Genomic DNA, 13,397 nt, shown 5'->3' with positions numbered 1-13,397 from the left:
CCTGTTTGGGACTTCTGCACCATCTGGGTGCAGAGGAAGGGCTGGGCAGATCTGGGGCACCTGCATCCGCTTCCCCATGTGTCTGGAGGACTGTGGATATCTCAGCAAGCAGACGAGCATCGCAGGTTCCAGAGGCCCTGCAGCCTGCGGTAAGTGCTCAGTGCACTCTGCCCCAAGCCCAGGCTGTTCGGGACCCTCCAGGCTTCCTGCTGCAGTGAAGTGGATAAGTGGGTTTGAGGCATCTACATCTGCCTCCCCATTCTGGCTGCGCTTGGAGAACTGTGGCGCTTCCAGCAAGCAGGTGGGAGCACAGTGGCCCTGGAGCCCAGCTTATCTGGAACTACGGAGTTCTAAACAGGCAGAAGAGGGCCATTGGTTCTAGAGGCCCAGTGGCTTGGGGAAACTAGGTGCCAGAGTCCCAGGAGTTGTGAACATAGAAGTGGATTTCCAACAGACCCTGAGGAAGATTTCAAATAACACTTGAAACACAGAAATATAGGAAAATGACAAACCGAAAGACCAAATTACAACCTCAAACCTCCAGCCCACCTCAAGAAACCCTAGGAGCGATGTATATAGAAGAAAATATATGCCATTCACCTCAAATATCGGACATAATAGCTACTGAAATTAACAAGCAACTCCAGAAAGCTTTAAAGGAATTCAAACTCAAAATAATGTCCCAGGTAAAAAAAGAAATGATAAAAGAAATGAAAGAGATTCTGAATATATCTAAAGAAAACACAGTTAAAAAATTGGAAGAACTAAACAAAAGGATAGAATCCCTAGATGAGCAATATAAGAACCAAACAGAATACATAATGCAGATGCACAGAGATATACAGGAAATAAAAAACTCCACTGAAAGTTGTAAAAACTGCCTCAGTGAAAGTGAAGATAGAATTTCAGACCTGGAAGACGGGATTGCAGCTAGTGAACAGGAAAGGAAAGATCTTTTAAAAATAACAAGAAATCAGGAAATAACAATTCATCAACTGCAAGATGATGCAAAGAAAAATAACATAAGATTGATAGGGATTAATGAAAAAGAAGGGAACAACATAAAGGATGTCAAGAGGATATTTAGAGAAGTAATAGCTGAAAATTTGCCAAGCATGAGATCAGAAACCAACATCAGGATCAGTGAAGCATATGAACTCCAAATAGTTATAACCAAAATAAAACTACACCCAGACATATAATGGTCACCATCCCAGAAATCCAACACAAGAATAGATTATTAAAAGCTGTCAGAGAGAAAAGACAGATCACTTATAAAGGAAAACCTATCAGAATCACAACAGACTTCTCAGCACAAACAATAAAGTCAAGAAGAGCATGGAGTGAAGTATTCCAGATCCTAAAGCAAAATGATTTGCAACCTAGACTGATATACCCTGAAAAACTATCATTCAAAATTGATGGTGAAATATGAAACTTCCATGACAAAGAACAGCTGAAGAACTTCATGAACACCAAGCCAACCCTGCAAAAAATATTGAAAGACAGTTTAGATACATAAATTAAAAAACCACTAAACAAAGCAGATAATTAAACAGAACAGAAAGATAAAGATGCAACAGCAGAGAGATAACATGTCAACAATAAACCAGCATTTAACAGTAATAACCATTAATGTAAATGGTCTCAATGCACCAATCAAAAGAAACAGACTATCAGAATGGATCAAGAAACAAAACCCAAGCATATGCTGTTTACAGGAAACCCATCTAACCCAGAAGAATACTCACAGACTGAAAGTCAAAGGATGGAAAACAATAATTCATGCAGCAGAAATCCAAAAAAAAAAAAAAAAAAACAAAGCAGGAGTAGCCATTCTGTTTGCAGACAACCTGAACTTTAAACCAACAATGATCCTAAAGGACAAAGGAGGTCACTACATACTCCTTAGGGGAAAACTCCAAGAGGAAGAGATAACTATCTTAAATATAAATGCACCAAACTCCAGAGCACACAGTTATATAAAGCAACTATTAACAGAAATGAAAACTCAAATTATCAGTAACACAATTGTAACAGGAGACCTTAATATGCCATTGACAACCAGGCAGAAAATGAGCAAAGAAATAACAGAACTGAATCACACCTGTGAATAAATGGATTTGATAGACATATATAGAATGTTCCACCCAACAACATCAGAATACACATTCTTCTCAGCAGTACATGGATCATTCTCTAAAATAGACCATATATTAGCTCACATAACATATGTAAACAAATGCAAAAGAGTTGAAATCATCCCTTGCATGTTATCAGATCATAGCACTTTGAAATTAGAAATTAATGATAAAAGATACTACAAAAATCCCACAAACACATGGAAACTGAATAACACACTATTGAGTAATCAGTGGGTCACAGAAGAAATTAAAGAAGAAATTAAACAATACCTACAAGAAAATGAAAATGCAGATACAACTTACTGGAATCTGTGGGATGCAATGAAAGCCGTCCTCAGAGGAAAATTTATTACACTGAGTTCCCACATCAGGAAACCAGAACGAATACAAATAAATAACCTGATGCTACACCTCAAACAGCTAGAAAAAGAAGAGCAAGTTAAGCCCAAAGCCAAAAGAGTAGAGGAAATTATAAAAATCAGAGCAGAAATCAATGCAATAGAGACTAAGAAAACAATCCAAAGAATCAACGAATCAAAGAGTTGGTTCTTTGAAAGAATAAGTAAAATCGATAAGCCCCTAGCCAACCTTATTTTAAAAAAGGGAAGAAAAACCTCAAATTTTGCAGTAATTCATTAATTTCCTTCACTCCTGCATTCATCAAGTAATAATTAGGGGCATGATTCTATGCTTGTTATGAGGAACAGCGTCAGGAAGCAAACATGTGCCTGACACAAAAGGGCTTGTGGTCCGGTGGGTGCAGGGAATGAAGAGGCACTGTAAAATGGTGCCAAACAGCAAGGCTGTAGACTGAAAGAACACAGCTTGCTTAGGTCTGCTCTGCACAAACACAAACTGTGTACCTACAACCAAACCACCTAATATCTGCACCTCAGCTTCCACACCTATGTAATTTCATGCTTAATGGGGGGCATGGTATGGTTTATATCCAGAGGTCTCCCAAAGCCTCATGTGCTCATCAGTGGGGCTTCTGAAAAGCAAAAAGGATCCCATAACTAATATGATGTTGAGGGGAGCATGCTAGAAAACATGGGTCACTGGGGTGTGATCTGTGTATCTCCCTCCTTCTTTGTCTGTTTCCTGGCCATCACGATGTGAGCAGCTTTTCTTCCATCATGCCCTCTCATCTTGGAACCAGCTGACTTTAAACCAAAACCTTTAAAAACATGAGCCAAAGTAAACTTCTCTTTTAAGTTGTGTTGAGTATTGTGTTCCAGCAATGAAAGTGTGACTAAGACTGCGTGTAGAAATAATACACAAAAAATACATCACCATGTTCCTTCCTTATTATGTGTATTCAGTAGATACTAGCCTTTATGATTATTATGAAACTAGATAATAAAGGATAATTGTACTTTGTTATGACATGAGATAATAGAAATATATTCTATGACAATGAATTCTGTGGTGATCATAAAGGTTCAAAACACCAAGAGTTTATCCAAAATGTAAATGAAAATGTAAATTTGATGAGCAAGATGCAGATGGGAAGGAATTCTAGGCAAAAACACCAGCTCATGCAAGGGCATGGGATGGAGCAAAGCAATCATGAGGAGCAGAAGAATCAGCAAATTAGCAGGAAGGAGTATAAGAAGGTGAAGCCTGGGATGCTTGAGAATATCTGTGAGTACTGCAAAAGAAAAAAAGCTCTTTTCACCTGGTTCCAATGATATACATATAACTCAGGCTATCTGTGAGTCCAAAACACAAGATTGTGATTCAAGGCCACACTGGACACCTCATTTCAAAAAGAAGCCTTTTTCCTAGTAACTCTCTTGACATCACTGCATGCATGAGTTTCAAAACTATCTGCTACAATTCAAAAGTTGATGTAATTTTGAGTTAATAAAGATGATTTATAAAATCAGAGTAACAAGCTTTGAATATCTACCAAAGGGTAAAAAAGGGAAGAGGTACAAAGCTAAATGATCAAATTCTAAATATACCAGTCCACTCTGTTCTTCTCTGTATTAATTGCATTCTCTTTGCCTGATTGATTTTTTTTTCTCTTAAAATACAAGAAAAATTTAAACAGCAGCAGGCAAAACAAGAATGACACTGATACCCTGATGTGCTCATCCACTTCCCCGGACTCTTGTAGATGGTAAGAGACATGGCAGTGGGTCTGGAGAAAGTTAATGTTTTGGCCAAATTGCTATGGATTTAAAAAAATTAATTAATAAAGATCTTAACACTTGCAGCGTTTCTACTGTAGTTACTACCTTACCACAATAGTGCTTCAAATTTTGAATGACCTGAGGATGAAGTACCAACTCTGGAGACCAAAAGTAACCCTGTGAGCCTAATGTGACATTTATTTTCCATAGCACGTGACTGTCCCCTGAGGAATGAGTCACCCTTGCTTTGGAGGGTTGGTGTGGAAAGGAGCTCAGTGTTCCCATTGCTCAGCCACACAAGCATCCATCTGGGATCAAAGATGAAGAAGAAATCACTGGAAAATAAAAAAGAAAAGTGGAACTTTGATTAGTCAGATAGTTATGAAAAAGATTGATGTTCTTGGTGAATTTTTAACTTATATTATGCTTTCACCTTTTTTTTTTTTTTTTTTTTTTTTTTTTGGTGTTAAGTACAAGTGGTTTCATCTCTCACTGAAAACCTTTCTGAAATGCAGTGGATTAGCCTGTGGATTCCACACTCTAAGCACAGTGAATTGTCTGTTGTTTCAAAGTTCTTTTATCACATCTAAATACTCCTTTTAACCAACTGTTGATTTAAATGGTAGAAAGGCAGACACTTATGTACATTCCAAGTTATTCCAAGAAGCTGGTTTTATTATTTCTCCTTTGAAATGATCAGGAGAAAAATCAAATGAAAACTTGCTAAACAGCTACTATACGCATGGCTCACTTTATCTGACTACAGTTTGGCAATGGGAACTTGTCCCATCAGCTGAATGTTTCTTCTAAAAGGGTAATGCAAGCGATGTTCTGCCTAGTAGTTCTGACCTCCCACTAAGTGAGATTTGGTGAGTCAAGGGATTATCACTGAGTGAACAGTGTTTTTCAGCTAAATGTGGAAATCATATCATTATCTTAGCCCATCAGTCTGAATGTTGGGATTCTGCCTTTTAGATATAAGGCAATCATACCTTACAGCCTTGTTTTACAAGGTACAGTTATCAGACTAGAGGCTGTAAGCTCACATTTTAACAGCAGAGGGCAGCCGATGCCCACAAAAGAAAGAAATTGCCCTCCTGCTTGGTGGAGCTCAAAAATATGCTGATCTCTGGTCACCTTTCTTCATACGCATTTTCCTGAAAATTTGTTAACTAAATTTAAATTGAGTTGATAGATGAATCTCAGTAGGTATCATCTTGAAAAGAACATGTCAGTGAAGAAATTGATCAATCAGACCCTGCCTATGAACTTTTGACATGGCCCTTTCACTAGAGAATGATTCTAAATTACTAGAAAATAATAGGTCCTATTTTACTTTATTTTTTGCAGTATCCTTTTTTTATTTTAAAGACATTAAAACAAAAGAGGACACAACAAAGCAGATCAGATCAGAACAATTCAAGCCACACAGCATTTTACCACAAGACAACCCATAATTAACAGTAACTGCCATATCTCTTTCTTTGAAATAGTTGAGCACAACTTCACATATGATAGTATCAAATTAACAAACAGTGTAAAACCGTTCAAGACAATTCAAGCATTACAGGGCATTCAGAACCAAATAACAGAGAACAAACAATGGCTACTATATTATCTCATTTCCCATAGAAAATTTATTTATACTATCACGCATAATAAAATCCAATAAGATGTAATATGATAGAACTAATGGAAACAGAAGGACAAAAGCATAGTAGGACTTCAGAATAAGAAGATATTAAATCAACACTATTATGTCTTGCTTTCTTCAAAATAGCTGTTCATACTATCACAGATAATAAAATCAAATAAACCAGGATAAAACCATTCCAACTAATGAATACAAACATTATAAGGCTTCAAAGCAATATAATGGGAAATTGTGATTACCATAATGCAGTATCCTTTTTTAAATGATAGAAAACTTAAAGCATGTAAGAAAGTTCAGAAGACATTAGAATAGATAAAGTACTTACCACTAGAGACGTGAAAGCTAGTTTTATTAGATTTAAATTTGTATTTCTTAGGGATTAAAAAAATTTATTTATTATTATTATAAATTATTATTTACTAGCAAAATCTGGCTAAAAATGACAAATAATGGAGACATGAATGAAGTGTCAGAGCTCAGAGTTATCAATTTATGCTTACTGTTTAATCATTAAAGATTTTGAAAATATTGCTCTATCTATGTAATGCAAAATAATGTTGGCTCAGACAGTGTGGATTTTGACCTTAACTCTACTTGCTCCTTACTTTATATAACTTGAGTAAGTTATTTGAGCTCCCTAAATCTTAGATTTCTCATCTATGAAATATAGATTGATAATTCTATGTCACAGAGTGATAAGGATTCAGTGTAAATCATACACAGCGTTTAACACAGTATTTGTCACATTGTACATGTAGAAGGGTGTTATTAAACACCTTAGGATCCCATGGTTCTTCCAGCTTGAATTGAAGAAGTTAGGTCTGTAAGTGCGCTATCTATTGAAGCAGCTGCATTTTACATGCATCTAGACTTCGATTGCTAACACCCTACCAGGTTGTATGAACCAGAGATGATCCTATACCTTCAATATAAGACTTTGTGAGTAGATGTTATAAACCTGAATCTTCTTGTTGGACATAAAACATACCTCAGGGCCACAAGCTAACAGCTCTTTATCTAGTTATTTAATGTATTCTTCTATTTTTATAGGGAAATATTATACTGCCTTTCTGTTCTCAACTTAATTTATTTAGAAACATTTATTGGGAGCCTGAAATGTACAAAGTGCTTCCTAGCCATTGCAGCAGAAAGCTAAACAAGACACAGATTCCCTCCATCATGAGACTATCACCTCATAGAAGAAATTAACATATAATATCACATTGCCCAAATGAACAAAAGAATGTGGCGAATGCTGTTAGTAAAGTTTATTCATATCCCTGAGGGGACTGGGGAAAAATACTAATTAAGATTGAAGAAATGAGTTTTCAAAAGTGGGTGGAATTGGGGAGGATGAGATGAGGTGAGCATGTGGTACAAGCAGGAATACGCCAGACAAGAGAAGGGTTTGGAAACTGGAAAGGCTATTTTGTGGTCAGGACTGATGAAGGTATCGGTTTCAGGATGGGATGTAGGAAGGGGTATGAGGGGAGAGGTAAACTGGGGCCAACTTGGGAGGGCTTTGAAAGTGAAGTGAAGGGCTTTGAGTTTAGGAGGAGTAGTGAGAAGAAAATGATGCGATGAGGCAGTGCGGGGAATGGGCTGGAAGCAGAAATAAAACAGGAACAGGAGAAATAGAGCAAAGATATGACTGAGTTGTTAACTCTATAGACTGTTTGGAAAAGTTCAGATTAATAGGATCAGGAGCCAAAATGTCAAATCTGCAAAGCAAACATTCATTCTGTCATTTTATATCCTCTTCTCATATTCTATAATTTCAGTTTTTAAATGGAAAGTCAATTGCTCTGGATTTAAGTCGCTCTATTTCTAGTGTTTTGGCTTTTTGTTATTTATTTCTGATGTAATGCAAGTTTTGCATTTCTCTACACATGCCTGCGTGTGTGTGTATGTGTGGATGTGCGTGCAAGACACAGAAGGGACAGAGACAGAGACGGGGAGACAGACACATAGAGAGATATTTCATACTGGATTATTACTTGTTTGATAATGAGAGCAAGTTTCTTTCAGCAAAATATCTTTAAAGTCACATTTGTCCTTTGTGCCACTCTCAGGTTTTATCATTGTTGATCATTATTGATGGGATTTTTGCCTCATGTGAGCTGCACACCCTAGAAGCGAAGCATGAAGTTTCTACCCATTTCTGCCACCCTGACACAGTCTAGGCCAAACCTAGGATTTGAGGGTGAAGAGGACTGGGGAGAATGATGTCCACAGGTACTAGATGAGTTCACTTTACAAGATTTTAGAACTTGTGCACTGTGACCTCATAAGACCTCTCAGCCAAAGGTCAAGCTCTCCCTTCCTTCGTGCCCTCAGGGATTACCATGGATTCCAAGGTCCTTTTTCTTCAAATCATTTAGGCTGTGATGTGGCTGAGAGGCAAAGGCAGAACCTAAGCCAATGCACTGCTCAGCCCAAAGGCAAAGCCCTTCAGACCTGGGAGGATTCACATGATGGCAAAATTTCTGCAGCCATCTAAATCATGTCCTTATAGCATTATATGATAGTATGATTTCTACTACCATAATGTGGTTCCAAACAGAAGACTTGTAGGGTCAGTTCATCTAAACATTTATCTCAGAGAGAGGCTGAAGATGAGGTTGTCAAACTGGATGAGGGGGGGTAATGAGGAATAATTCTGATGTGATGTGTTCCACTGGAAACAGGAGTTCATGGCTACTATGATGCCACAGGTGCTTGGTCCACGAGAAAAAGATACAGGCCTGAGGCCTCCATGGACCTGCCTTCAAGTTGTACAGCTAGAATGCTGTTCCTGCTCTTTGGTGGTTCAGGAATGAGTGTAGGAGAGACTGAGTTCCAGAAGATTAGGCATCTGATCATGTATCATTGAGCATGCATCACCAAGACTAGAGGGTCTCTGAAAACTGCAGCCATGCAGCCAGTCAGTCTTATGAGTCTCAGTTCTGCATATTTTTCTGCACACAAGTTTCTGACCTGACATTAAATACACAGAAGATTCCCAGCATTTTCTGGGTGGCACAAAGAGAACACATGTTGTAGGAAATGGAGGTCACTATTTTATAAAGGGCCAGCCTAGAGTGAAATTAAAGAAATCTCTGGTATACAATTGGTTTCAAGTAAGCAATTCCCAGCTTTCAGCCTGTCTACCCACAAGTTGCCAATACAATCTACAGTAAGTCAATGTAGTCTAGAATGAGGCATGTGGCGTCTCTAGGTTTTCATCCCTTATTAACAATATTAGAATAGGAACTAGAAGAGTTTTTAAAAGTATGACTCAGGACAACCAGCACCAGAATCTCAGCAATGCTTATGCTATGGAGTTCCAAATCTTACTCTGAGCAGCTGACCAAAATATCTAGAAATGGGCTGGGAGACTGCATTTTTACTAACTCCTCAGGCCTCTTCTAATGCACACAGTACTGCAGTACTGAGTAGACTTGTCTCTGAAGTCCTCTGTAAGAAAATCACTACAGGGAAGGTAAGACCTGAAACAAAAGTAGGAAAGTAGCTCCAGACAGGCTTTGGTTCTTCCCCAGCGCTTTGGCCTCACCTTCCCTCCTCCTGCCTCACCTTTCCATCCTCACATATTCAGTGTTAAAGGCCCTGTGGTTTAGAACTTGTTCTTCTCTGTTCTTGCCCTAAGTCTAAACAACCTTGACTGTGATTATTTCCTTCCCCTAGCTGCATCTGCCAATACCTGCAGGGGTCAACTTGCAAGAAGTGTTTTGGAGTCACAAAGAGATGTTCAGCTGAGAAATCAGGTATGTCAGAGTGCCAGCTCAGAGAGCGGCACGTGGGGCTGCTCCTCGAAGTCAAATTATTACTCCCTCCTAAGGAAAGGTCAGTGTTCTAGAAATAATGACTAATCCAAGGAATAAGTCCTCTGGGGGAATTTTATACCCAACTGTAAGTGGGGAGAGCACATCCCATCAAATGGCAGAGGGATGACTATATTTTGAAAGTCATAACTTGTTACAGTTCGGGGAATTTTCACTTGCTATGCCGTATGTCTAAATGTTTCCCCCAAAGCCTCACGCAGTCATAGGTGGGGATTTTTCAGAGTTGGCTGGATCTAGAATATGCAAGGCTGAGATTGATTCATGGCGCAATGCTAGGATCAAAAGTGCTAGGATAAAAGATATGAGTACTACCTGCCCTCAGTAGCCTGAATAAGATATAAAGGATAGAAAGACCCGTGGTCAGCCCTTGCTGTTTTGCTACCTCCTGCTGCCCTAAACTGTTTCTCCTCTGTGATGTGTGTCTGCCACACTACCCTGCCTGGGAGCCAACCAACTGTGGACTGATGCCTCTACAAACTAAAAGCTAAAAAACCTTTTTCCCTGTAACTTTGGCTGTTGGGTATTTTGTGTGAGCAAAGAGAGAAAAGTAAGATATTACTAATAGGTCCCTATGAGATAAATCAGTTCTTCTCACAAAAATGTATTTGATTTTACCAATACTGCTTTATGGTAGGAAATTCAGTTAAAATACCTTGAAACATGTGGAGAAATTCAAAATACCTAGAGACCAACTTGAGTTTTCAATTATTCTCTCCCAAATGCATGTGAAAGTATAGATTTCCAGGGTCCTAACCAAATATACCTATCTTTTCTAAGTCACATATTCACCTGTTGCTTACATTTTTCTAGTCACTCAGACTGCAAAGATCATGTACTAAGGGCCATTTCTCCTTTCTCATAAGGACTTGTTTGCTCACTGTTGAAAATGTTCATTTTCTCCCCAGACTCTTTATTCATTCTCTGTGGATTCGATATAACCATAATGTTTTAAAAGGATGAAGAAGATCTTCATACAGAAGCCCAGACACCAGGTACTGAAGATTATTTTCTTTTAACTTACAGCAAAATCATGAACATATGATTTCGTTGGAAAAATATGGACTGAGCCTGTTTTGTGTGTGGTATCAGCAGACTTGAAACTAATGAATCCCATCACTTGGACAAATTGTTTTTGAGATGATTTTGTGTCACTTGAGTGTATGAACATCACACCCACGTGAGCAGACAATCATAAGTCTGAGGTTGTCATGGTTTATGTCAGTGGCCTCCATGCCTAATGCAATTATGCATTTATGATTGGTTCATTGTCTAGCACTTGGATTGGTGGTATGAATGCTACACCCCTCGTGGTGGAGCCGGGATATGATGACGGAAAAAAGGTCTCTCTCTCTCTCTCTCTCTCTCTCTCTCTCTCTCTCTCTCTCTCTCTCTCTCTCTCTCTCTTGCCAGTTGGCACCTTGCTGTTTACAGCTGCCATGAACTGCAGCCCCACCATGCCACCCTGCCTTGGAGCCAACTGAATATAGACTGAAACTTCTAAGAACTGTAAGAAATAAAGCTTCCTTCCCTAACTTTGAGCATCATGTATTTTGTCTCAGCAACAAGTAAAAAGTAACTAAGACAGAGGTAAAGACTCTCTTAGTTTTACCAAATAAATGTATTATATGAATAACAACAATATCAACCTAACAATACCATGTGAGCAATAACGAATATTTATTTAGTCTTTACTGTTAATAAAGGCCTGTATTAAGCTGTTTCTTTGTCTAGCATCATCTAATTTCTTATACTGGCAGATATCTATGATTTCCGCTTTTATAAATACAGAAGCAGATATTTAGAGAAATTTAACAGCACCAAAAATCAAGTACCAAGTATTAATTCAATGATGCAGAACTCAAACCTAAAATCTGTACTCTTAAAATAGTATGAAGTACAATTTGTGAACATATGAAAAACTAACTCCAACCCCATTACTCAAAAAGTATCATCTGTAATATTGCTGCTACATGTTTTTCCAGATTTTCCCTATGAATATTGTATATAGCATTTAGTTTTAAATGCATATGTAAGTATCCATCTTTTGAAATCCTTTTTTAAAAACAGTCCATAGCCTAGAAATATTCCTATGTAAGCAGAGTTTAAATGAAAGATAGTGCAATAGTCCTGTGGTTGTGAGTGCACCCAAGTTTTGGCATCAGCCAAGTGCTTACTCAGCCTGATGTCCACAAAGCACCCAAGGCAATAGTTCTATAAAACACAAAGTCAGGTACCCAAGTACGTATCAAGACCACAAAGTCCGATGGCTTTGAAATTTACTCCAGCACGTTCTCACATTCCTATAGTTTACAGACAAGGGTATTGAGCCCAAGAATTACCACTCTGCACCTTCAGGGAAGTGAAAAAAGCAGGGTTGTTTTCCAAGTAACCTGATGCCTCACAGCTGGCCCAACAGCCAACAGTGCCAACCTGCTTCCCCTCACCTCCTCTTCACCACTGAATGTCACGGTGTGCCCAAGACTAGGAAATGTGTCCTTTGATAGGATGTATAACTGCAAGAGGGAAGGAGGTTTTACTGGCTTGTGGTTTCGTGGCTCCTAGAATGTTGAGTACGGCCTGTGCACTGGCTGCAGAATCTGACAGACACTGTGGTGGTGGAATTGATTAGTTCCTGTTGGTCTCCCTCTACCGCCAATATCAGTACCTGCCTCCTGATGAATAAATATATGGACACACTCCCAGCCAAGGTCCTGAACAGCAAGCAATAAAAATGTACCTTGACCTACTGAAATAAATTGTACCGAATGGAGTTATTGTTTCCATTTATTATTTATTAGTCATGTCCCATGGAGTGGTTTAGTGAAATATATATTTTTTCCACTGGAAAGTGAGCATGTATCCTGTAAAGAGTAACTCCACAATCTGATGTAATAACAACCACAGAACAAATATTCTTCCCAGCTCAAGCCAAATCTAATTCTCTCTACTCTGAACAAAATTCCTTTTCCAGATCAATGCATTTCTTTTTGTAGTTTGATCCTTTCCCAGTCAGTATCTCAGATTATTTCTCTTCAGTGTCTATTCCCTGCGTGACCACCACAAAGGGTCCCCCAGTAACCTTTGTCAGATGCCACGGTTTAAATCCAGATAGATTTTTTAAAGCAGAACAGTCAGGGTACATGCTTAAGACTGATTTAAGAGAACAGTCACTTTAGTATTTTATTTGAAAAATGAATATATATATCACTTACTGACAAGGGTGATATATTCAGCATTGCTGTCACATTAGGATGCCTGAAATCTATTGAGAAATTGATGAATTTATCTTATCCCTAAAGATGACCTGAAAGAAGATGGGATAACTTTTATTTATTAACTTCTGGTATGTACTCAATAATTTGGTAGCTAGGAAGAATAGTGTCAAAGACTGATCAAGCAGTGAAAGGTGTTACCTTATTATTTTTGCCATGGAAAATAGTTTAAGACTTTTTGCCACTAAAATATTTTTGGCCTTTTATTCATTGCAAAATTGTAAAAATCAGCAGAACATTTAAATGTAGGTGTTCCTTAATTAGTAGCTTCTCCATGAGCCTAGAGGGGAAATGCTGAGTTGCCTTTGAAGGTCCCTGGAGCTGTTTCTATCTCTTCTTCTTCTCTA

The sequence above is a fragment of the Cavia porcellus genome, unplaced genomic scaffold (genome assembly GCF_034190915.1).
Source record: "Cavia porcellus strain 051 isolate PalLab524CR breed Dunkin Hartley unplaced genomic scaffold, mCavPor4.1 scaffold_10, whole genome shotgun sequence".
In the NCBI taxonomy this organism is placed as follows: Eukaryota; Metazoa; Chordata; class Mammalia; order Rodentia; family Caviidae; genus Cavia; species Cavia porcellus.
This window is presented reverse-complemented; position numbering follows the sequence as displayed.